General features: G+C 52.7%; 1 protein-coding gene and 1 non-coding gene across 3 annotated transcripts in view; one reads left to right on the top strand and one right to left on the bottom strand.

The window, feature by feature from the left end:
• The window catches only part of JARID2 (jumonji and AT-rich interaction domain containing 2), a 233,881-nt gene that overhangs the window by 163,524 nt on the left and 44,617 nt on the right, over positions 1–25,740 (top strand). The window lies entirely within an intron of this gene.
• TRNAG-GCC (transfer RNA glycine (anticodon GCC)) lies at positions 17,234–17,304 on the bottom strand. The gene has a single exon. It is a non-coding gene; the product is annotated as a tRNA-Gly (tRNA).

Genomic DNA, 25,740 nt, shown 5'->3' on the forward strand with positions numbered 1-25,740 from the left:
CCATTCAAGCATTAGAAGCGTTGGCAGTTGAGGGGATAAAGGTATTTGCCTGGCACACAACCAACCCTGGTGCAATTCCAGGCACCTCATCCCTGGGTACAGTCAGGAATAGCTCCGGAGTGCTGCTGGGTGTGGACCTCCTAGTGTGGATCAACCCCCCCACCCCTCCAAAAAAAAGTAATTGGCTTCCTCAGACAGGATCCTCATGGTTTATTTGCATCTTCCCTGTGTTAAGTTAGCATCTACTACATCATGAACATGTGATGATGTTTCTGTGGGTGGAATGAAATGCCGAGGGGCCACATGCAGGGCCAGAAGAGGGTTTGTCTCAGGCAGCGCCTCTGCACGAGAGACACACGGTTCCCTTTAGAACCGTCCAGCTCTTTTCCCCTCTCCAAACTCCATGTGTTACGTGACGATACAAGCTGCTTGCCAGATGTTTAGAAGTTTCCCCCAAAGTTGCCTTTCTGCTCTGTAAGGTTAGGAAACTTGAGGCATGCTGTTCGCTGGTAGTAATATGCTTCCTTCTTTAAATAAGGCCCCACCTGGCTGCTTCTCTCTGGTCTGGAAGCACACCGAGTCTCGGCTCCACCATGGCATGACGAAATGTGACTTGTACAAGGCCAGGAGGAAATGCCTGGCTCTGGTTTCGCAGCAGGGTTATGAGCTGCAGTTAGCAGTTAGGTCACAGAGTTTCCATCCGCTGTGGTTTCGTGGTTAACTGGTGAAGCCAGAGGCGGGGACCATTGTGTTGAAGACCTTTGGTTCTTCCCGGGGGGCCGTTTCACTATCTCTGCGGCCTTATAGTCTCCCTGAAATCTTAAAACGCCTCCCCTGACCATCCCACTTTGCAATAACAAATAATACTTGACCGTAACATGGTGGTCAAATGTCTATGTTCCCTCTGACCCCATGCTCCAATTTTGGTTCTTGCCTTTGCTTTCTAGAAGCCTGGCTTTGGCGGACGTTTCTGAACAGTTCTGTCTGTATCACCTCTTTTAGGAAGCTCCAGTTCAGATTTCAGTGTTAAAAAATTGCAGAAAGACTGAAAACAAACAAGCAATACAAAATAAATTGTTTGGGTTCTGCTTTGGGGCAGGGTTTGGGGTTCGGGATGGAAACACCCGAAATATGGTGGTGGGAACGTGTAATGAATTGGTGTTCAAATATTAAATATAATCAAGTATTATGAACAACTCTACAAAAATAAAATTTAAAAAAAAAAAAGCTGGGTCAGGACCAAGTCTGTGTCCTATTCTGTTTAGTTTCAGATAGTTGGGGTTTTTTTTTTGTTTGTTTGTTTGTTTTGGTTTTTTTTCTGCTTTTTTTTGGAGGGGGGGCTCACACCCGGCGATGCTCAGGAGTTACTCTTGGATTTGCACTTAGGGATTACTGCTGTCAGTGCTCCAGGGACCATATGGGATGCTGGGAATTGAAGCGGGGTCAACCGCGTGCAAGGCAAACGCCCTATCTGCTGTGCTATCACTCCAGCCCCAGTTTCAGATAGATTTTGAAAGACCTTTTGAGGTACTGTTTCATTCATATGAAGGAAACACTGTTCTCTTGAGTCAAGTAATTTTGTTTGATACTGGTGGGGGCGGGCACATCTGGTGGTACTCAGGGCCTACTCCTGCTTTGTGCTCTGCTATCACTCCTGGCAGGGCTCGGCGTGCCACTTGTGCCAGGGATGGAACCTGGATTGGCCACATGCAGGGCAAGTGCTCTACCTGCTGCCTTAGTGCTCCAGCCCGAATCACGTAAATTGTTCTCTAGATAAATACACAAACACAACAAGTGTGACTGGACTCGTAGCCTGTTGAACACGCGTGTTGTGGTTGTTGGGAATATTGGGTGAAAGTTCTTTTTGTCATTGCCACACGTTTGGGAGTACTGGGGCACCAGTAGGGTGTTGGGTTCAGGCCAGAGGCCACTTGAGTTTCTTCAGCCTTGGGGGTACGAACAGTCTCTGGGATCCTGCTTCAGGCAAGTCCGGGGCCACTAGGTTACTGGCCGGTGGCATTGACTCTAAAATGTGAAGAAAGGAGTCGACTTGGGAGTCACACAAGATGGGATTCCAGCTGCTCTTAAATGTTTTTCAGCGTCTTTTGATTTTTTTGAAATTCTTGGACGTAGTTAACAAATTTGTTCAGCCTGTTACTCAGCCCCCAAGAAATGTGTTTGCCTTGCCCGTGCCAAGCCTGGAGACTGTGGTGGAGCGCAGGGTCGGAGTCTGCCTGGACTCACCCCGGAGTCCCGGCAGAGGCTTCTGTGCTCTGTGCGCTGGCGCTCGGCATCTCTGCAGCTCTTCGTCAGTGCCCTCTGCCAGGGTGGGAGATGCCTTTGCCTTTGGAGCGTCTCTCCCGACGCTCATTTCCTCAGCCCCCTCACAGGCCAGTTTCACTGAGTGAGGCTGCGGGAAATAGAGTTCCTGGACCCAGAGGAGAATGGGGGGAACCAGGAGTGGGCAGGCACTGGGCCCTGCCTCGGGCCGGGAGGTTTGATTCAGGAACCATGGTAGCCCCTTGTTTTGTCCACGTGGGAGGACAGAACCGGCTGATTTCGGGAGGCAGGGGATTAGGGAGTCATGACTCAAACCAGCGCCTTCCTGCGGCCCTGCTGGTCACTGCTGCCTCTCCTGGCCCCACCTGGAGTGTGGGCAGGTGCTTTTCCTGATGACCCAGGTGTGTGTGGCGCCACTGCCTGCCCCCTCATGCCTCTGTTTACCCCTCCTGGCTCACACCTGTCTGTTCTCAGGAGCACCGCCCATCCAGTTGACCTGAAGCCACCTATGAGACACCGGGGTCAGGGTGGGAGACCCCCGGGGAGCACAGGTAGTTTCCACTTGGTGCTTGGACGATCAGCAGAGCCTGGCAAGCTACCATGATATATTCGATATGCCAGAAACAGTAAGAATGCGTCTCACAATGGAGATGTTACTGGTGCCCGCTTGAATAAATCAATGAACAACGGGAGGACGGTGCTACAGCACTACAGTGCTTGGAAGACAGAGCCACATATAAACCAAGAATTTTAAGATATTGGGGCCGGAGTGATAGTACAGCGAGGAGGGTGTTTGCCGACCCAGGTCCGATCTCCAGCATTCCATATGGTCCCCCGAGCCCCGCCAGGAGTAATTGCCAAGTGCAGAGCCAGGAGCAACCCCTGGGCATCTCCAGGTGTCACCCAAAAGCGCCCCACCCCTCTCCCCCAAAGGAAGAATTTTAAGATCTTGATAGAATCAAGTCTGTCCATAGCAGTTTCAGAAACTGGGAGACAGCCCCTGGGAGAGTGAGGCTGGGGGTCTCCCAGAGTTGTTCTGCCTCCACGGTCAGCCTGGAACCTCTCTGAACGCCGAGCTTTGCTTGAGATACCCCTCCAGCTGTGGGGGCGGGGCGGAGGAAGGGTGAGGAAGTGCTCGGATCCACAGATTTCACTCCCAGGACAGTGAAAGAAGGTACCAGGAGCTGGTGGGGTGTGTGATTGGCCCACGGCTGACCTGGATCTATCCCTGGCATCCCATGGAGTCCTCTTGACACTGCCAGGGGTAATACCGAGTGTGGGGCCAGGTGGGGCCAGGAGGAACCTTGAGCATCACTGGGTGTTGCCCAACCACAAAGAGAGAGGAGTGGAGGGAGGGAGAGGAGAGGAGAGAGGAGAGGGAGAAAAGAGAAGAGAGGGAGAGAGACAGGCAGACAGACCAAGGGAGTTTAGTGAAGGAGTTCTCTGGCGCTCGGGGGCCCCGGCCCATCCGGCCTCTGAATGGGCACGTAGATGACGTAGATGACGCATGTTCCGAGGGGGTTGTGCTAGGCCTCTTAGCTAGCGGACACACTCTTTTGGTTTTGTTCTGGTTTCTAACACGCGCCCTGGTGTTGCGGGCCCCCCTTTGCTCTGTGCTGGGGTCGGGAGGGCATAAGATGCTGGGGTGCAGGAACCGAGGCCGCTGCCTGCCGAGGTTCCACGCTGACCGACCGTCTGACTTCTCTTTCCTTGTGCCGCAGACATAGTGGAAGCCCCTTAGTTGCTTTCCTGGTGCACTGGACTAGGTTGGCAGGCTTACCTGGCACCACAGGACCCTGAGTCCCCGTAGCGCGTTTCATGTCCCCTGGATGGTGCTCCTCGTGGAGATGAAATTTCTTACCGAGTGAAAGATCGATCGTAGAGAACTAAAAACTGGGCTGAACCTGTACTTAACTCATGAGATCATCCTCACTGCCTTCCCCCGCGAGGGTGCCCTTCCAGGTCTGGGACGGGAGCGGGGGGTGGGGGGTAACGCCCAGTATCCCAGCTGTGGACCGTGGGAGAGGTCAGCTTTGTGTCTATGCTCGCCAAAGCGAAAGTTTCCTAGGAGTTCTAGGGGTGCATGGCTGGAGGATCCCATTTTGACGGCCGCTGCTCGAGGGAATCCGTGCAGCGTGTGGTTCCAAGCCCCTCACATGTTACTGGCCCTTCAGGAGAAAGATCCATTTCCCGTAGCATCACTGCAGATGTCTGAGGATCCCTCCTGTGGTTGAGAGTAAGAATTTCGGGCCTGGAGCGATAGCACAGCGGGTAGGGCTTTTGCCTTGCACGTGGCCGACCCGGGTTTGACTCCCAACATCCCATGTGGTCCCCTGAGCACCGCCAGGAGTAATTCTTGAATGCAGAGCCAGGAGTAACCCCTGTGCATTGCCGGGGTGACCCAAAAAGCAAAAGGAAAATTTTAAGAAAAAAAAGCCCCTCACGTGTTACTGGTCCTTCAGGTCCCCTGTGCATCAGTAGGTGTGACTGCCCCCCCCCCCCAAAAAAAAAAAAAGTAGGAATTTCCCGGCAGAGAGAGATGGGACAGCAGGGAAGTTCCCACTGGCCTTGCATACAGCCCACCTGGGTTCGATCCCCCACACCCATATGGTCTGCTGAGCGCTGAGCCAGTAGTAAGCCTTGGGGTGTGACCCAACACCTGCACCCATCCCCCCAAGTGGAATTCCTGGGGCCAGTCAGCCTTTATCCGCTTGACTAGCTCCAGAAATACATAATCTCTCAGGATTACTGCTGTCTGATAGTTTGCGAGACTCCTTGAGGTAAGGATGGAAATGAGTTCCGCTGAAACGTTTCCTTTGCTTTGGCGTGCTCTGTGATCACTTGCGGTTTTCTATTTTGGGTTCCTCCTTCGTACAAACCTTCCTCAGACCAGCGGATGAAGCGTGTCATGAAGCCCTGTCTGTTTCTTTCCTCCTCTCTTTCTTAGGAGTTCGACCTGAGCAGAACGTGGCCTTTTGTTTTCTCACATCCACACGCCCCCCCCCCCCCCCCAAGCTATTCCCTTCCTCAGTTTGTTCTTCGCACTTTGCAAAACCAAAGAGTAATAATGTCTTTCCTTCCCTTGTGGTTTACTTGAAATTATTTATAGACCAGTCACTGGCTGCATGCCACCTCTTCCTCCTTCTCCTCCCCGCCACCACTCTCTCTTGATGCTGTGATGTTGCTTTAGGTAGTTGCTTCTGGGCGACCTGCCTTACCTAAAGGGCATTACTTCCACGTCGCAAACCACTCAGTGTGATTTTTGTGGTCCCCCCTCCCCCCAATATATCTGAGCCTTCGCTCTCGAGCTGCATCTGGAATCCGGACAGTGGGATTTCATCTTGTGTTTCTTCTGCTGGTGTGAGTCTCCTGTGTTGGACTGGATGTTTACTCAGGGCTCCCTCTGGCTAGAACCATGTTCATCTCCCAGCTGCAGAGGAGAGTGTATGCCGTGAGCTTGGAGATGCTCTTCTCCCTCCTTTCGGGGAGTTGGAAAGGAAACGTTAAATTAAGGCACCGTCTCCTCCAGTTCCTTTTTTTGTATTAACACCTGAGTATTCACGGACAGCATGGCGGCTGACAGGCAGTGCGGTATTAATGCTGGAGTGGTGATGGCGGGTTTCCCTGCTTGTCCACAGTTCCCAGGTCCTTCAGTATTTTTAAGGCAGGGTGGGGGGGGGGGGCTGAACCCTGAGTAATAAGATGCTCAGGCTCAAGAGTTAGAAAATAGAAAAATTTATTGGAAAGCAGAAGAGAAACTCCCCAGACAGGGAGGGACTTAGTACAGGGCTAAGTATGGCTTGTATTTGGGGGATTTTTGTGAGAAGACTGGGTCTGTGCGTCACTTGTCCAGTGGCAGGAATATTCCAGAGAATGCAGGGATTATACAGGAGGTCTGGCTTGTTTCTGGGGGTTATCTGTTGTCTCTTGGTCTTGATGAGCTCAAGATCTGGGGCAGAATCTCTGACCTTGCAGGGGGTATGGTGTGTGTGTGGGGGGGTGGGGTTGGGGAGATTGTTTACTCTCCATTCTCAGAAAGAAAGAGCCCAGGAATTTGCTGGAAGGTTTAAGGATGTGGAATGGAGACAGCTCCAGTGGGGCTGCTGGCTGCAGCTGGTCAGGGGAAACTGAGGCTTCCTTTTTCACCTTCTCTCCCCCTGTTGCTTTTGTGTGGCTCCCTGTAGGCCCCAAGAGGCTCTGAAAGCATGAGGGGGGGACGTTGTGGACACGTACGTGCATGTGCACTGCTGCACCCCCGTTGCCTGCACCGCCCGCTAATTCGTGCCCTGGCAGGGTTCGTGCCCGCTGTGTTGGAGACCAGGGCGTGGGTGGCACTCGGCAGAACTGGATGCATCAGGTTCACGCGGCCTATATTCGGGTGCTGTGAAGTGGCAGTTCTGTGTGTAGGGATCCAAGTTTCCCAGTGGAATTTGTTGTGTCTTTCAGTATTTATTTATTTAGTTGTTTATTTTTGCTTGTTGGGTCACACCCAGCGATGCTCAGGGGTTATTCCTGGCTCAGCATTCAGGAATTACTCCTGGACCGTATGGGATGCTGGGAATCGAACCCGCTTCGGTGGGTAAAAAACCCTCCCCGCTGTCCTGTGTGCTCCAGCCCTGTTGTGGTTTTTAATCCAGGGGCTGGAGCGATAGCACAGCAGTAGGCACTTGCCTTGTGTGCACCCAGCCCAGCTGAGCCGGGTTCGATTCCTCCGCCCCTTTTGGAGAGCCCAGCAAGCTACCGAGAGTATCTCGCCCGCATGGCAAAGCCTGGCAAGCTACCCGTGACGTATTCGATATGCCAAACACAGTAACAAGTCTTTTTTAAAAAAAATGGAGACGTTACTGGGCCCACTCCAGCAAATCAATGAACAATGGGAGGACTGTGACATGACAGTTTCCTCCGGACTCAGGACTGTCTCCCGGAGAGCCCCACACAGAGATTGGGGTTGAGCCACTTCCCTTAGGGGAGGAGCGATTGCCACTTAATTCTCGCCAGGGCAGATGAGCGGTTGGCACCCGTGCGGCCTGTGTGTTTATCTTATCCTCCTCGGAGTGTGCAGGGGAGAGGCCTGGTGTGCCACTGCAGGCCCCCAGCTGGAAGTGAGTGCGGTTTTTCCCTGTGTCCAAGAATCAGGAAATCCCCTGAGGAGAATTGACTGGGATGTTGATTGAGTGTTGTGGGGGGTTTGTTTTTGTTTGTTCTTATGGTCCTTGTATTTTTTTTTTGGTCCAGGGCAAGCCCCTTCCTTGCCTATTGTCCCTCTGGCCCCCTTGGAGCATCTTTATAGGGTGTCAGTGGGGCTCATGGGCTGGTCCCCACGAGCCTAATCCATCTCCTGTCGGGAGGGTGCAATGAGGCTAATGTCCAGAGCAAGGTTTCCTCCAGCTTCTCAGCGGCCTTGAAAGAGTCTTAGTCTTTGGGTCTGAGACCCCCTTCCCTGAAGTTGCGCAGCCCAGAAGACCTTTCCTTTCTGAGCAGCGTTGACCGGAAAGGCTCCTTTAAGTGACTAGCAGGAAGCAGCTCTCACACGTTTAGTTCTGGTTTCCGGAATTGTTTGCCCCGAGCTGTCTGTCCTGCTATGGTGGCCAGGTGCTCCCTGCCCTGGGTTGGGGCCGGGGAGCCCCAACAGCAGTACCCCTGAGATTGTGCTTGGCATGCAGGCTGGTTCCGGGGGCTGAGTCGGACCCCATTTCCACACCACATCCCACGACCCCCCATTTGCCGCTTTCCCAATGGTTCCCGTTATTCCCGTGTCTCGCCCCCCTCTTCCCGTCCCACCGGCTTTCCTGAGCTGGAACAGATTTCAGATGCTGTCGTGCCGCCTGTGTGGTACAACCCTGTGACTTGGTCTACTTTTGTACCATGGAACAATGATCACGATAAGGCTTGTTAGCACACCCCACCGATACCTTTGTGGGGGTGGGAAGTCAAGGTTCAGGCCTCCTCTCAGTGGGTGGCTTGCTTGTGTGCCACAGGGTTTTGTTCAGCACAATCACCTTCTTGTTGCTTCTTCTAATGAAATCAGTTCCCTTGCCCACCTTGATGACACCTAGGGGCGTCGACCAATCTACTTTCTCTTTTCTGTGAGGTGTTTGTTGTTGTTTGTTTGCTTGTTTGATTTTTTTTTTTTTTTGTATTTTGGGTCATAACCGGCGATGCTCAGGGGTTACTCCTGGCTCATACACTCAGGAATTACTCCTGGCGTTGTTCCGGGGACCATATGGGATAGTGGGGATCAAACCCGGCCCAGTGCAAATGTCCTACCCACTGTGTTATCCTACCCCCTTTTTTTATTTTTATTTTTTAAAATTCCACTAAGCATGAGTTGTGTAGCACTGTCCTGTCACACTGTCCTCCCGTTCATCAATTTGCTTCAGCGGGCACCAGCAACATCTCCATTATGAGACTTGTCGTTACTGTTTTTGGCATATCGAATACACCATGGGGAGCTTGCCAGGCTCTGCTGTTTGGGTGGGATACTTTCGGTAGCTTGCTGGGCTCTCCTAGAGAGATGGAGGAATCGAACCCAGGTTGGCCATGTACAAGGCAAATGCCCTATCTGCTGTGCTAAGCATGAGTTGAAACAATAATTTTTTCTTTTCTTTTTGGGTCACACCTGGCGATGCACAGGGGTTACTCCTGGCTCTGCACTCAGGAATCACCCCGGCGGTGTCCAGGGGACCATATGGGATGCTGGGAATCGAACTCGGGCCAGCCACGTGCAAGACAAACGCCCTATCCACTGTGCTATCTCTCCAGCCCCGAAACAGAATAATTTTTATTTCACATAGTATAATGCCCTCAGTATCTATCCATATTGTCCGCCATGGCAGGATTTCACTCTTTCTGTTACTCCTTTTAAATTTTTATTGTATCGAATCACCCACCGTGTGATAGGCATTGCAAAGCTATTCGTGATTGAGTTTCTGTCTTAAGATGTTCCAGCCCCCATCCCTCCACCAGTGCTATTTCCCGGCATCAGTGTCCCCAGGTTCCCTCCCACCCTCATCTGCCTCTGTGGCAGATGCCTCTCCCCCTCCTCTCCCCTCCCTCCCTCCCTCCTCCCTCCTTCCCTCCCTCCCTCTCCCTTCCGCTTCTCATTCTAGGCGTTAAATTTTGCAATACAGATGCTGAAGGTTATCGCATATATCCCTTTACCTGCTTTCAACACTCGGTTCTTGTCCAGAGTGATCATTTCCAACTCAATGAGCTTATGTTGTCGTACTGGACCCTCCTCTATCTTGACCCCACCCTCCACCCCCCACACCCTTATGGGAATTTCCAACCATTGACCAGTCCTCCTGGCCTGTTTTCTCTGGCCTTGGATATTAGTCTCCCTGCTTTTTATTTATTTTTTTTTCCCCTGCCTTTTAAATGAAAGTATAGATCACATTCTCCGCTAGGTTGGTTCGGTGTGTGCTGACTGTTGTAAATAAGTTTGTGGGGTGAGGACACACAGCTTCTGGCCTGTGACACACCTGGTCATTGACACACACACACACACACACACAGACACACCCCTGCCTACCAGTTTCTTTCTTTGAGGACACACAGCTTCTGGCCTGTGACACACCTGGTCATTGACACACACACACACACACACACACACACAGACACACCCCTGCCTACCAGTTTCTTTCTTTGGTTAGCTGGCCTGTGACACACCTGGTCATTGACACACACACACACACACACACACACACACCCCTGCCTACCAGTTTCTTTCTTTGGTTAGCTCCCCAGAAATGGAGCTGCTGGATTGTATGTTCCCTCCGATGGTAGTTGATTGAAGAGCTTCACGCCTCTCTTGTCTGCCTGCCTGGGTTAGCAGCCCTGCCTGTGGACAGGGCTCATTCCCTGTCTTTTTTGCTTTCCGCCTGAGACAACCCCTGTTTTTTCATTCCCTCTGGAGTGCGTTTATTTATTGGGATTTGGGGCTGAGAGAGAGCTCAGGTGGTTGAGTGTGGGCCTGGGACATAGGAGACCCTGAGTTTGAGCCCTGCCCCCCCCCCCCCCCCCCTTAGGGAGCTCCCCGTAGAGCTGAATATAATTCCTCAATAATTGAATCCCCCCCCCCCCCCCCCCCACCTTTTGGGTCACACCTGGCGATGCACAGGCGTTAACTCTTGGCGCTGCACTCAGGAATTACTCCTGGCAGTGCTTGGGGGACCATATGGGATGTTGGGTATGGAACCCAGGTCAGACGCATGCAAGGCAAATGCCCTACCTGCTGTGCTATCGCTCTGGCCCGGGTTTGTTTTTAAAAATAGAGATGACTCCAAGGATTCGTCTGTAGCCATGCTGGAACCATGCTAATTGTACTGGTTTCTCCTTCCGGTGGGGCTTTTGGGCCACACCAGTCAAACCCAGGGCATCCTTGGAGCGGGACGGGAAGCTGGCAGTTCTGATACCAGGGTCCTGGTGGTAGCCTCAGGTGCAATTGAGGCAGGGTGGAAGGTGGCATTTCCTTAAAGAAAGCAGATTGTTAAGGGAATGCTTAATGGTTTTTGGGGGGGGGGGGACGGTGTGGGTGTTGGGCTCCACACAGCAATGCTCAGGGTTTTCTTCTGCATTCAGGACCCTGGTGATCCTTGGGACACCGTATGAGGTGCCAGGGATCAAACCCAGGTTAGCCACGTGTAAGGCAAGCACCTTATCCTGTACTCTACCTCTGAGGCCCCCTGATTATTTTTTATTGGCGACTGGGGCCGGGGGATGTGTGCATGAAGACTCAAACCAATTTGAACACTGGCTTAGTGGCCGCCAGATAGGGGGGACCTTTGGCCCTCTCAGAGAACACCTCCTGGCCACTTCAAGCCCCTCTCCCCCTTGCCTATTTTGTTCTCTCTGGGTGATTTTATTATTTTACTGTAGTGCTGGTCTGGAGCGATAGCACAGCGGGTAGGGCATTTGCCTTGGATGCGGCTGACCCAGGTTTGATTCCTCCGTCCCTCTCGGAGAGCCCGGCAAGCTACCAAGAGTATCTCACCCGCACAGCAGAGCCTTGCAAGCTCCCTGTGGTGTATTCGATATGTCAAACACAGTAAGAAGTCTCACAGTTTGTTGTGAGACATTACTGGTGCCCGCTCGAGCAAATCGATGAACAACAGGAGGACAGTGCTACAGTGCTGCTGTAGAGCTAATCAATCAATGGAAACCATGGGTGGGAGATTGTCTCCTGTGGTTGTTTGCTTTGAGTAGGAGAGATCAGAAAGGAATCCACGCGCCTCTCCTGGGGAAGTTCTCTCGTGGTGAATGGTTAAGTTCCCTGGACTATTTCCATCCTAGAAGGGAACATTTTGGTGGCGGGCAGACCTCAGGTCCAACCTGCTCCTTGCTCCAGCCTCGGTCCTGCTCTCTAGACCCTGCCAGGCTGGGGCCCAATTACATACCACAGCCCACATGTTTCGGGCACAGCACCCAGGGCCCTGTCGGTACTGGTGCAAACAGACGGGATGTCCTTTGTGTCCAGAGTTTGTTCTTCCTCTCTGGCCGTGGCTCGCTTCTTTTTTTTTTTTTTTTAACTTTTTCCATCACACCTGGCAATGCATGGGGGTTACTCCTGGCTCATGCACTCAGGAATCACTCCTGGCGGTGCTTGGGGGACCATATGGGATGCTGGGAATCGAACCCGGGCCGCCCACGTACACGGCAGACACAGTCCTACCCGCTGTGCTTATTGCTCCAGCCCTCGCTACGTCTTTGTGGTGTGATGGCAAGTTCTCATTGCTTCTGTCATCGAGTGGCAGTTCTCTTAGGAGAGCCTGGGAATTGTTTTCTAGGCTCAGCCTATCGGGGCTGCCAGTGTAGAATGGAGGAGATGGGATTACCTACAGTCCCCAATCACGTCCTGGTTTCTGGTGCCTGGGGTGCTGTTTCCTCAGAGTCGCTTCCACGGCAGGCCAGCCGGCGTCTCGCCACCTCTCTGGAGGGTGAGGCTCACAGTGGTGCTCTGAGGGTGGAAAGGGCCCCCTCCCAGGCTCTTTGCAAACTGTGGTCGCGTGATGGATGATGCGATGGTTAGCAGCACATTGGCACGGGTGGGCAGTGCATGGGGCACCTTTGGCCTGGCAGCTGGGGGAAGGCTCATGAGGAGGAATCTTGACATTTGTGCTGTCCCTCCCACAGCCCTTCATGCATCTGTGTCCCTGGTGGGTGGAGGAGCAGAGGAGGCTGTGGTGTCTGGCCCTGACTTCTCACACCATCATTTTTGTTTGTTTGGTTTTTGTTTTGGGGGGTCACACCCGGCGATGCACAGGGGTTACTTACTTCTGGCTCTGCACTGAGGAATTACTCCTGGTGGTGCTCATGGGACCATATGGAATGTTGGGAATCGAACCCGGGTCGTCCGTGTGCAAGGCAAACGCCCTCCCCGCTGTGCTATCACTTCCAGCCCCTCACACCATCATTTTTGCTGGCAGTTTGGGTAAATGCAGCAAGCACCTTCAACCATTGCCCTTGCTTCCCCTGTGGCGCTGGCCCGCACCGCTAGTCTCCTGCCTCCAGAGGACGCTTCCTCGCCAGGGAGTTGCCATAGAGCCAGAGAGAACCCAGAAGCCCCCTCATTGGCATAGGGCTTCTTCTGTTCTGGCAAAATGGCTCAGTTTGACCTGGGGTGGTAGGAGAGGGTAAGGTCAGGGTGGTGGGAGCAAACCAGGAATCGGCACACCCTGGGATCTATCACGTCGTCACTTCTGCTCTCCCCTTTCCTTGGGACCCTGTAAAGCTCTTGAGTTCCCTTCTCTTTCCATCTTCTCGCCTTTCGTGTCTTCCTCCTCTCTCTTGGGTTCAGCCTTTCAGAAAATACAAGTGGGACCCCCTGTGACGTGGCTTTGACTGACCCACCTACAAGGCCTGTGATGATGACCTTCGGAGGGTGATTCCCTGTCATTCCCTGTTACTAGAGGGGAAGTGACTCAAGCCTTGGGATTTAATGAAGGGGTGGGTTGAACGGGGCATCTTACAGCCCCTTGCAGCCCCTTGGCGTGGCGGCAGTAACGCTTGGGTGTTTATCTGGGGCTTTGCCACTGAGGGAAAGGGAGGGGCATATATATATTCAGCTGCAGCCCTGGGTGAAATGGGGTGGGGTGGTCCTGATTTCCTCCCATCCAGGCCCCTCTCCTTGCAGTTGTTTTGCTACCATCACGGCAAATACAGGTGAGCTTTCTGTGACAAGGAGCGAGGGGTCACTCTCAACTGTAGGGTTTTGCAGACTGCTACAGGGTATGTTTGCTGGCTGGGCCTCTCCGGACTCCTCTAGACTGTGCCTCTCCCCTTCTAAAAGCGATGGGTGGTTGGTTGGGCAGGATGGTTCCTCTTGAGACTCTGCTCCTTCATCCCAGACGTGAGGCGGGTGGCCGTGTATGCCCTGAGTATATGCCCTGAGTATATGCCGTGTATGTCTGCTTGCTGTCTCCTGCTGACATCCGTGAGTGTCCTGTGCACTTTCTTTTCAGCGTGTGTTCTTTGATTTGGGTTTTTAATTTTAACCTTTTTTTAAAAAACACTTTTTTGGGGGGCGTTATCCCTGGTGATGCTCAGGGCTTACTCCTGGGTCTACACTGAGGAATTAACTATTGACCATGCTGGGGGGAAGGCATATCGGATGCCAGAGGGTCAGCCCAGGGTTGGCTGCATGCAAGGCAAATGCCCCGCCCGCTGTACCATCTCTCTGGCCCCCTCGGGGCGTGTTCTTAACATCAGGGAGAGCCCCTGGGTGCGGGTTCTTGTTTGGCTGTCCCAGCAGCGGCCAGTGTATCCCTACCGGGAAGGGGCTGGACGTCAAGAATGTAAGTGCGGTGGGATACATGAGATATGGGGAGAGAGGGGGAAGCCTGAGCTAGCCCTGTCTCCTGCACTGCTGTTCTCCCGGCCCCCGTGTGCTTCTGCTTTGGTATTTTTTTAAAATTTTATTGAATGAGATAGTTACAAACGTTTGTGTTTGGGTTACAATCACACAATGATCGAACACCCATCCCTCCGCCCATGCACAGTGCTTCTGCTTTGATTCAGCGTTTTGTCAAGCGATTTCTGCGTCCTGCCTGGCCCTACCGGGTGCCCTCGGCAGCTTGGCCTATGGTAGCAGGCATTCACATTTGCTTGGAGAACATTCTAGTCATGGTTGGGAAAGAAGGGGATTTCTACGCGTTGGCTCCTGTGGCCTAGTTGCAATATACTCTTGTTTGCCGCGGTTCTCATCAAGTCTCGCCTTGCCCCTGCTCCCGACGGTCAGAGGATCCGGGAGCAGGACATGAACGCTTCCGTGTTCCAGTTCCCGGATGTGCCGTGACACCCCGCAGTCACAGAGCGCCAGCAGTCGAGCTGGGGGTTGTTCTCGTGTTCATGAGCCATGGCAGATTTTTAACTGATCTTGTTTGCTTATTTCTGAGCAATTTTCACAAAGGTCCCAGGCCTCTCTTTTATCAATGTGCAGGATAAAAATGCATGGGTTGTAGCAGTAGACTTTGTGGGTGATCGCTTTCGTCATACTGCGAACCTTGAAAATGACACATACTTTCAGCCTACGCCATAAATGTAGGAGACCCCAAATGAGGACTCTGACAGAAGCAACCTGGTGTATTGCTTTAGGTTTCTTTTGGGTCAGGAGTGGGCTGGAGCGATAGCACACTGGATAAGGCATTTGCCTTGTACGCGGCTGACCCGGGTTCGATCTCTCCGCCCCTCTTGGAGAGCCCGGCAAGCTACCGAGACTATCTCGCCCGCATGGCAGAGCCTGGCAAGCTCCCTGTGACGTATTCGATATGCCAGAAACAGTAACAACACGTCTCACAATTTATTGTGAGATGTTACTGGTGCCCTCTCGAGCAAATCCATGAACAAGGGAGGACAGTGCTACAGTGCTAGTTTTGGGTAGGGTTTTTTTTTTGTTTTTTTTTTCTCCCTCTTAACCATACCCGCAGAGTTTTTCTGAGAGCTTACTCCTGGCTCTATGCTCAGGTATTATTCCTGATGATGATTGGAGAACCAAAGGGGTGCTACTGAGACTATCCCGCAGAGCACCCAGCTTGATCGCATGCAAGCCAAGCATCCTACATGCTGGACTTTTGCCGTGGCCCCACTTTAGTTTCACTTGCACTTCAAAAAATTTGTGGGCCACACCCAGTGGTGCTCATGGATCACTTGATCTTGCTGATGCTTGGGGACTGCATAGCGGGGGTCACACCCTGATCTGTCTCTTGCAGTACAGATGCTTTACCCGCTGTAACTATCTCTGCCGCCCTGTCTTACCTTTTCTGTATCACTGTCATCACGCTGTTCATCGATTTGCTCCAGCAGGTGCCAGTACCGCCTCCATTCGTCACGGCCCTGAGATTTTAGCAGCCTGTCCGTACTAGTCCTTCCCAACGTATTGGAGGCCCTTTCAGGGTCAGGGGAATGAAACCCGTTATTGTTACTGTTTTTTTTTGCGTATTGAATACGCCACAGGGAGCTTGCCAGACTGTGCCATGAAGCTGGGATACTCTCAGTAGCTTGCTGGGCTCTTGGAGGGGGACTAAGAATGTATATAAGAGAATACAAGCAAGTATGTTCAAACCAAACACATGTGTGCTGCACACATGTGTTACCTTTTCTAGGAGGTAAAAAAATCACTTGGGGAAAGGGTCTATTTTAGGAAAGAATCCTGTGGATTTTCACTTGAGGTGTACTTTTAGTATTAAAAATGCTCAATTAGGAATTGGAGCTATAGTACAGCAGGTAGGGTGTTTGCCTTGCATGTGTCCAACCTGTGTTCGATCTCCAGCATCCCATATGGTCTCCTGAGCATCGCCAGGAGTGATTCTTTAGTGCAGAGCCAGGAGTAACCCCTGTGCATCGCCAGGAGTGACCCAAAAAGCATACATACATACATATATATATATATATATATATGCGCTCAATTATCTATATATCTTCCTTAAAGGCAGGAAACTTCAGACCACCAACTGTGGCCCCCCAAACCAAAAAACAAAAGACAACCACAAAAAAAAAATCCCCCAGAATCCACCTAAGAGTACACCTGCTCAGTCAGTCTTGTAGATACTAACTGTACCTTTCAGTTGTCACAGTATTCGTAACAGTGCTTGCATTACTACCCTGTGTAAGTAGTGACTGCTCTCTGAGCTGGCATCCGATTCAGACACAGGCCCTTAAAAATCAGTTCGTGCCAGGGCTTGTCATAAATCCTCCTGAGCTGGAGTCTGAAGACTCTACTGCCATCTATTGGTGCCTGTTGGCTACTTCTTGGGATTTCCAGTGGGCGGGGAATTGTGGGGGATCCCTTCCGTTTGTCACCTTTTCAAAGAAGCCTGTCCAAGAGGGCAGGCGATAGGCAGCTTTGGTGAGAAGCTGAAGGACTTCCCCTGGGTGTTTTGTTTTGTTTTTCCCCAGAGGACCTTTGGCATTTTGAGAGGTACCTTTGCGCTTGTTTTTTTGCTTTGTTTGTTGTTTTGTATTTTGGGGGCCATTCCTGACCATGCTCGGGGGTTCCTCCTGGCTCGGTACTCAGGAATTACTCCTGGTGATGTTTAGGGGACCATATGGGATGCTAGAGATCGAACTCATTTCAGCCATATGCAAGGCAGTACCTTACCCGAGGTGCTCCCTCCAGCCCTACCTTTGGGATTTGATCAGAGCCTCTAGAGTCTCACCCCATCGAGAAAATTCCTGGTGGCACCTTTCTATAAGACTGAGTGAGCAGGTGTACTCTGAGGTGGATTCTGCTGAATTGTTGTTGTTTTGTTATTGTTGTTGTTGTCGTTTGGTTTTTGTTTGGTGGTGCTCGGGGGTTACTCCTGGCTCTGCACCTAGGAATCACTCCTTCCGGGCTCAGTGGACCATATGGGATGCTGGGGATTAAACCCAGTTTGGCCCCACACAGGGCATGCACCGTGTCTGCTGCACTATCGCTCTGGTCCCTGGATTTTTGTTTTTTAATAAGTGAGTTGTGAGTTGCATTGGCCGGGAATCGAACCCGGGCCTCCCGCGTGGCAAGCGAGAATTCTACCACTGAACCACCAATGCTGGAGCGATAGCACAGCGGTAGGGCGTTTGCCTTACAAACGGCCAACATGGCCGACCCGAGTTCGATTCCTCTGCCCCTCTCGGAGAGCCCGGCAAGCTACCAAGAGTATCTCGCCTGCATGGCAGAGCCTGGCAAGCTACCCGTGATGTATTCGATATGCCAAACACAGTAACAACAAGTCTCATGATGGAGATGTTACTGGGCCCGCTCGAGCAAATCGATGAACAATGGGAGGATCATGACCGTGAGTTGTGAGGCCTTAGAGGATGCACTCTCTGGCCAGCAGGAGTGGAACACGCTTCCTGTCTCATTCCACGTCCTTTCCCAGTCCCTGTCTGGCAGAATCGGAGATTTTTGACGCTTGTAACCTAAACTCGAGACTCTGCTAGAGTTGTCACAGTTCATATTCTGTTGACTGATTTGGGTTTGGTGGTGGTTCGGGGACTGTGCGTTGCAGGGAGCATACCCTAGGCCTCTGCCATCAAGCCACATCCCGGGCCCGGAACTTACATTTTAAGGGCATTATTATTATTATTGGCAGTGCACCTTGAGAGAGTGGAACGGCGAATTAAGAGCTTGACAGGCTCTTGGAAGCTTTCAGAAATGAAATGCCTCTTGGATAATCTGCTCACACTGTGTAACCGCAGCCCGTGATTTGGAATGTCTTTGGTCAGATTCTGGTACTTTTTAAGACACTCAGCTGCCGTGTCCTCCTGACTCTTACATTGTCCTTTCCCACTTTCACGGTAAGACAGGTTTGCCCTGGCATGGATTTTCTTTTTGTGAGTTTTGTTTTGTTTTGTTTTGGGGCCACACCTGACAGGGCTTAGGTCTGACTCCTGGCTCTGTGCTCAAGGATCACAGGATCAATTCTGGTGAGCTTGGGGGACTCATGAGATGCCAAGGATTGAACCAGCATGCAAGGCAAGCACCCCACCCCCTCTGTACTATTTACTGGGCCCATGGCACGGACATTCTTTTTTGGGGGGAAAGCACGGGGAGCCTTCATCCTGGATCTGGAGTTGTTAATGCGCGCGGTCGTGTGTGTGTGTGTGTGTGTGTGTGTGTGTGCATGTGTGTTGTGTGCACGCGCACACACACGTGCGCGTTGGGTGGAGTGGGGTTGACTGACTGTGTTGCCTTGGGGGTAGCAGAACATTCCATAGGTGGTAACCCATAATGTGTGACATTTGTGACTGACAGAACAAAAGGGCTTTGTTGCCACTTTAATTGTTGATTAATGACGATTCCCCTCAAATTTGACACAGTTGCGTTCTTGAACACAAAAGAAGTCCGTGTCAAATATTTCCTTGATCATGACAGTCGCGATTTCCAGGCAGCTTTGGTTCTTTGACACTTCAGGATGCTGCGTGAAGCTGGTTGAAAATGCTCCTGCCTGCTTTTCTGGTGCCTGGGTTGTGAATGAAAGCAGCATCTCGGGATGGAGTAGGGGAGGAGGAAGTTTTTGTAGGTGCCGATGGGGGGGGGGGGGGTACGGTGCTTGCTCTCTTCTTGAACTAGCTTTTTGATGGCTAGAGCTGTTGTATATATTTCTCAGTCGTTTTGTGAGTATGCCTAAGGATGTCTTTGGGTTCTGGAAGAAGTTGATCTGTTCCCCTAAATGAATGGCTTATCCATTATTTGCTGGATTATGACCCCTTTTTTGGTGGAGGGTCCACACCCAGCTGTGCTCAGGGATCATTCCTGGTGGGGCTCAGGGGACCTCAAAGGCTGCAGGGAATCACACCCCGGGTGAGCTGCATGAGCCCTACCTACTAGGGACTGTTTCTCCAGTACCTGTATTTGGATGTTTTCTAGAAGAAAATAAATTGAAATAGAAGCTCTGTGGGGCCAAAGAGATAGTTCAGAGGGTCTGGCGCTTGCCTTGGATGCAGCTGACCTAGCTTGACCCAAGTACCCTGTATGGTTTCCTGAGTCTGCACAAAAAGAAAAGGAAAGAGAAAAAAGAACTAGACGCTTTAGTTTTTCTGACTGCTGCACTTGTGCTGTTGTACTGTGGGTGTGGGTACACGAAGCCCCAACTTTTTTTTTTTTTTCTTTTTGGGTCATACCCAGCAATGTGCAGGGGTTGTTACTCCTGGCTCATTCACTCAGAAATTACTCCTGGTGGTGCTCGGGGAACCATATGGGATGCTGGGAATCGAACCCTGGTTGACCGCGTGCAAGGCAAACGCCCTACCCACTGTGCTATCACTCCAGCCTCGAGCCCCAACATTTTTAATGGAGATTTAGAGGCCCATCGACCGGAAACCCAGAATTTTGGGATTCCATTGCCTCGCGTCTTGTATTACTCTGACAAGCAAAACTTTGTCAGGATTTCTCTTGAGCGGATTCCAGAAAAAAGTTGAAAAAGAAAAAGAAAAAGTTCCAGTTAATAGCAAACTTTTGCTCTAAATAGCTGCCTATGTAACTTAATTAAGACAAGTGCTGCAAATATTTAACATCCTGTGGTTTTTAGCAAAAACAAACTATTTCGTCTGTTTACATGTAACATAAGATGAGGCTTCGGAGCCAGGCCGGCCAGCTCTTCAGAGAGACCCGGAAGGGCCGCGTCCCCGGCTGTCACTGCCCCCACAGCCTGCAGAATCAACGTGTGCACCATGGGCACTTCCTGCCAGCGATGCGCACTACACAGGGGGTGGTGGGCCGGCCAGGGGTCTCTGCCCGCCTCTGGGCTCTCTTGGGGGAGGTGTTTATTTTCTCTGCCTATACAGGATGTTTACAACTATTCTGTGTGGTTTGTCGGCAACTGGACATGCATATGAATTTGGTGGGCTGCTGGCCCTGGCTGGGCACTCGCCCCTGTCTGGATCCCATCCCCCAGCACGTGTGTGTGCACATGCATACACACACACACACACACACACACGCACGCACACACATTTATTTCTTTGAGGAGCATCCAGGTTTGAGGAGTGTGTGTGTGTGTGTGTGTGTGTGTGTGTGTGTGTGTGTCTGTCTGTCTGGGAAAAGAATAGAGTGGGTAATTATTTGGGGGATGGAAACACGGGACCCTTTTTTTTTTTTTTGAATAGGCCTTTGAGCGAGTTGGCACCGCTTCAGGCCGGCTCCCACCCGGTACAAAGAGCGCAGCCATGCTGCTCATTTCGGATTTGCCAGACAACCACGCGTCCCCGCCGCCGCCGAAGGCGCACACCTCTTTGTTTCGGATTGAGATGTAATCTAAATAATTGGATTTGCCAGCTTATGTTTTTAATATTGGAAGATTGCGTTAATAAAACGGGGTTTTGGCATCCGCGTCCCTCTGCGAGGAACCAGCTGGGCATTTTATTCAGGAAGGTCGCCTGCCCCCCGGCACAGCCCTCTGCAGACTTATGAACATCTCCTCTCCCCCCCCCCCCCCCCCCACCAGGCACCCAGGACCGACATGGAACTTAAAGAGCCCAGAGATTGCTGGGCTGCCCTGTGTCGGGCAGTCCCTGAGGTGGGGTCCGTGCGTGAGAGCAAGCTGGTCTGCTTTGAGTGCTGACCCGGGTAGCCCGGAGACCTGCCATCCTTGGGGGGTAGGCGGCGGGGGTGGGGAAATCTGTGAGGCATCCACTTAGAACTATTATCTTTCACAAAAATATTGCTTTTTTTGGGGGGGGGTGCATTCTTAGAAAAAGAAAGGGTCTCTCTCTCTCTCTCTCTCTCTCTCTCTCTCTCTCTATATATATATATATATATATATATACATACACATATACACACACACACAGCCCCAGGGCCTCACACATACAAGGCCAGCACGGTACTGCTCAATAGCCCCTTCCTCTATATTTGAAGATTTATTTAGGGAACACTTGTATGCCAACAAGTTCATCGGGGAGGGGGGGTTGTGGAGGAGGGGGAGGCTGCTGGCTTCCTGCCAACTCCAAAAGGGAGGTGACCTGGGCCAGAGCAGGGGCAAGGCCTTTTCTGTATAGCTCAGGAGATTGGTGGCAAACCAGGAAAAAGATGGGCCTCCTGCCTCCTTAGGGGAGTTCACAGAACGTGACCCGGAAGTACAAGCACGTGTGTGTGTGTGTGTGTGTGTGTGTGTGTGTGTGTGTGTGTGTGTGTGTTGTGAGACCCTGGGGAAGGCAGTGGTCTTGGGCCCGCTTGGTCCTGGAGACCCAGAGCAGGCCTGGCTTCGGTGGGAGGCGCTGAGGGCAGAAATCAACTCCAGGTCGAGACTGACCACAGGGGCAGCTACTTGCTAGGCCCCTGAGCTGGATTCATTTTCGCGGCAGTGCTGGGGTCCATCTTCTGAAACCAGTTGTTGGTATGGTTGCTGCCCTGGCCCAGAGCTCTCCCCCGCGTCGTCTTTCCCCCAGCTTCAGCGTCTGTGACAGTTTCAGGCCTTTCCAGCACTTCCCATGACGTGCATCCCAGTGCAGGGCAGCTGGGTGCAGCCTGTCAGTGGCATAGTGCTGACGTGTGTCCCTGCAGCCGCCGTGGAAGGCAGGCAGGTCCCCTGGACCCAAAACCACCAGAAACAGCTGCCCGAGTGCTGGCGCTGTGGACCCTTGAGGTGAGAACAGGGCGTTGGGTTTGAGCCTGGGTCACGGGGCGTGCCTGCCTTCTGGATGCTTCTGCGAAGCATCTGTGAAGAGCTCTGCGACAGGGACCAGGAGGAAGGGAACTTCTAGCACAGCCAGAATGTTCCCTCGCGGGGTGACGAGCAGCAGCCAGCCATGGCCACGGTAAAGGAGAGGAATGTTCTAGATGGAAAATGTCAAGTAAGCAAGGTCCCCTCCTTGCTTTCATCTCAGGGCCCTGGGCAGACGTGCTCAGTAGATGAGTTTTCCATCCTTTTGGCACATGATGCCGGAGCCAGGCGGGTTTTATGGTTGTGATGGAGTCACTGCGGGGTCCCTCGGGGGCTCTCTCACTCTTGGAGCAGCCCGGTGTGACCGAAAGCACGCCAACCCCAGCCGTGGTGTGTGGCCTCTGGTCTGGCTGTCACCCTAGCTTGTGGCCCGGGCAGTTCTCTTCCTCTGCCTTTTGTGGATTCCTTGGTGCATTGAGGGAGATCTTACAATTCCTCCTTTTGACAGAATATAATAGGGAACAGAGAGATAACCCAAGGGTCAAGGCTCTTGCCTCACACCTGGCCGAGCCCTAGATCAGGGGCCCCAGAGCACCCACTGCCAGGAGAGCTGCTTGAGCCCAGCCACGAGACACCCAGATCTCTTCCCCCACTCCCCAGTAAAGGGGAGTATTTACAGTAAAGTAAATACAATTGTTTAAAAGAAATAATAGAGCCATGGATAGGGCTGGAGAGATCGTACAGCAGGCAGGGGTGTTTACCTTGCACGCAGCTGACCCGGGTTCGATCCCCGGCATCTCATGTGCCTCTGAGCACCGCCATGAATGATTCCTGAGTGCAGAACCAGGATTAACCCCTGAGCCACCAAAACAAAACAAAAGAATATATAATGAAGTCACTCATTTTTGTCACTTACCTCAAAACACCAGACCTAAATGGCAGCCTGGGTCTCTCTTAGAACTCGCGGTTGGCACCTCCACCCTGATTGGCACAGTGGAAGGCGGGCGTTGGGGCGGCTCCGGCCTGCTCCTGCTCTCCCCACCCGGTGGCCCCGTCCGTGTGTTCATTCATGTGTGGGAGTGCGCTGCTGTCTCCCACGCTCGTCTATTTGATCTGTTCCGCTCGACTGGCTGCAGTTTGATTTAATTGGTCCTTTGATCGAGCTGTGCGTGGGGGATTCCTCGCACGCCTGAAGGCGTCTGCTGCACAGGGAAAGCCCCTCCCGATCAGGCAGGCAGGTGCCAGCGTGGCCGGGAGTCAGGCCCTGCTTGGCATCTCTGCGCGGGGAGGGTGAGGCCCGAACCCCCTCGGAGCCCGACGGCTGCTGAGTGCCTGGCCCGGGGCCGCCAGCCATGGGAACTGAGTCAGGGCCGGAAGCATTAGAAGGCCCGCATTTGGCTTTCCCTCGGGCTCTTTTGCCTTTTCCCAGCGCCCCCTCCACCTGCCTCTTCTGTTTGAGTTTCCTTGAGGAGCATTTCCATCTGGTAACGGGGCCTGAAGCTGTGGTTTCTGGTGAACGTGGCAGGGAGTGGCCTGTCACAGCCAGGGAGCCGGGGGTGGGGGTGGGGTGGGGGGAGCACCTTGTAGCCTGCTCGGGGGACAGGGGAGTTGTCCCCCACTCTCCTGAGTGAAGGTGCCCGCGTCCCCTCTCACCCACACACACCTGCGTGGCTCCGTGCTCCCAACCCCATGTGGCATCCGGCCCTCCTGCTGAGTGAGCCAAGCCACGCCAACCCCTTGGTAATCCTCCTGGCACCGCGTGGGGTGAGATGCCAAACCACAGGCCTGCCCGGCCGCCCAGCGCTGGTTTGTGTGGGTCCTGGGTTTCCTGCTTGCTTTGGGGCGGGGTGGGGGTGTGAGTGGGGAGAGTGATCTTCGTTTGCTGGAGCAACGGCTCAGTCCGCAGCGGCTCTTCCACCCACCGACGCCATAGTTGTCATTGCCTCCCTGAGACTGTCACTAGGCAAAAAGTGGGCTCTGGTGGGTGCGGCAGATCTTGGAGGATGTGGGATCATGGAGGGTTGTAGTAGTCGTGTGTGTGTGTGTGTGTGTGTGTGTGTGTTTATGCGCGCGCGCGTGCACATACTTGCTATTGAGCCGGCGGCTTCCTATACTCGTGGCATTTGTCGCTGTTGATGTTTGATAAAGCAGTACACACGAAGCCGTGAGCAGTTTACCTGCCTTTTTTTACCTGCCTATCTCTGACTTGCCTCACTGTGCAGAGGTAGGGGGGTGGCTGCTTGAAGGACGATGTACACGTTCTAAAATGGCCCGTTAAAAGTCAGCCGTGTCAGCAGGAGGGTGGGGAGGGAGGAGACAGGATCGCCGTCCAGGGAGTGGCACGGGACTTATGTGGACCCGCTCTGCAGAGATGGAGCCCAAGGGGTGGCTGACCAGTCTTTCCTGAGCTTGAGCTTTGTCTTGAATCCATTTCCCTCGACCTAATAAATTCTTGTGGGGCCGGAGCAGTAGTATGGGTGGGGAGGGCGTTTGCCTTGCACATGACCGACCCGGGTTCAATTCCCAGCATTCCATATGGAACCTCTGAGCACTGCCGGGTGTGGCCCAAAAAGCAAAATAAATAAATAAATAATAGACGTTTGTTTGTGAGCCTCGGCCATGGTGCTGAGGGCTTTCTCCTGAGCTCTGCACTCAAGCCTCACTCCTGACGGGCTCAGGGGACGATACGGGGTGTTGGGGATTGGAACCAGATTGGCCCACTATACTCTTACCTTACCTGCTGTACTGTAAAAGTTAATGACATATCGGTAGACTGGAGCATGCGCTTTGCAGGCGGATTGCCCCGTTCCATCCCCAACGCCGTGTGGTCCCCTGAGTACCACGGGGAGCAGTCTCTGGACATAGACACATGAGCCTAGCAGTAGTGGGTTTGATTCCCCCACAGGACATGAAATACCTATGTGTACCCCATAGACCGCCTGCCAGGGAGGACAGACACAAGCCTCCATCCCGTCTCCTCATCCATCCTCTGTCCTCTCCCGAAAGCCAGCCCTGGGCTCCCCGTGTGTGCCCCCCATGGCCTGATAAGCCGCGGGGAGTCAGGTGGTGGTCGAAAGCTTCCATTTTCAGCATGGGGACCGTGTTGTAGGCCCTGACAAAGCCTCGTGACGTATGGGGTCTCTGGAATACCCATGCCTTGCTCACGTGGGAACTTTCCTCTGGCTGTTCTGGGCTTCACAGTGCTACTTTGATTTGGGCGGCATTCTCTCCTCTCCAGCAGTGTACTACCTTTCCGGGCTCTTCCTTACCCTCCCTCTCTCCCTCCCTCCCTCTCTCCCTCCCTTCCTCCCTCCCTCCCGACCTTCTCTTTCCTTTCTCTTTCTCCTTCCTTTCTCCCTCCCTTCCTTCCTTCCTTCCTTCCTTCCTTCCTTCCTTCCTTCCTTCCTCTTCTTTTACTTCCTTCTCTTTCTCCTCCCTCCCTCCCTTCTCCTCCCTCCCGCCCTCCCTCCCTCCCTCTCTTCATTATATTTTTCAAAATTTATTTTGAATTTATTTTGGTTCGCCCATGGTCTTGGGGAAATCCTCTCGTGCCCAGGCTAAACCCCTGCCTCGGACTCTGCACCAGCCAAGGCTGTTTTCGTATTCTTGGGTCAGATGTCAGCTCCCACGAGGGATGGGTCCACACAGAGCCAGTCTGCTGAGCTGGAGGGGAGGCAGGACAGAGCCGCTTCTGGACCCAGGGAGGTTAAGATTGGAGGGTGCTGACTGTTGCGATGTAGACCACGTCCGGGTGGGTGGGGGTCTGGCTGTAGCATGCTAAGTGTTACCCTAGTTAAATATTAGTAATTTAAGATACCGTGGTGACTGTTTCATATAATCCCAAAGAGCTGTTTGTGCTTTACCAATGTCTGCCTATTTTTTT

The sequence above is a fragment of the Sorex fumeus genome, unplaced genomic scaffold (genome assembly GCF_029834395.1).
Source record: "Sorex fumeus unplaced genomic scaffold, SorFum_2.1 ptg000094l, whole genome shotgun sequence".
Taxonomy (NCBI): Eukaryota; Metazoa; Chordata; class Mammalia; order Eulipotyphla; family Soricidae; genus Sorex; species Sorex fumeus.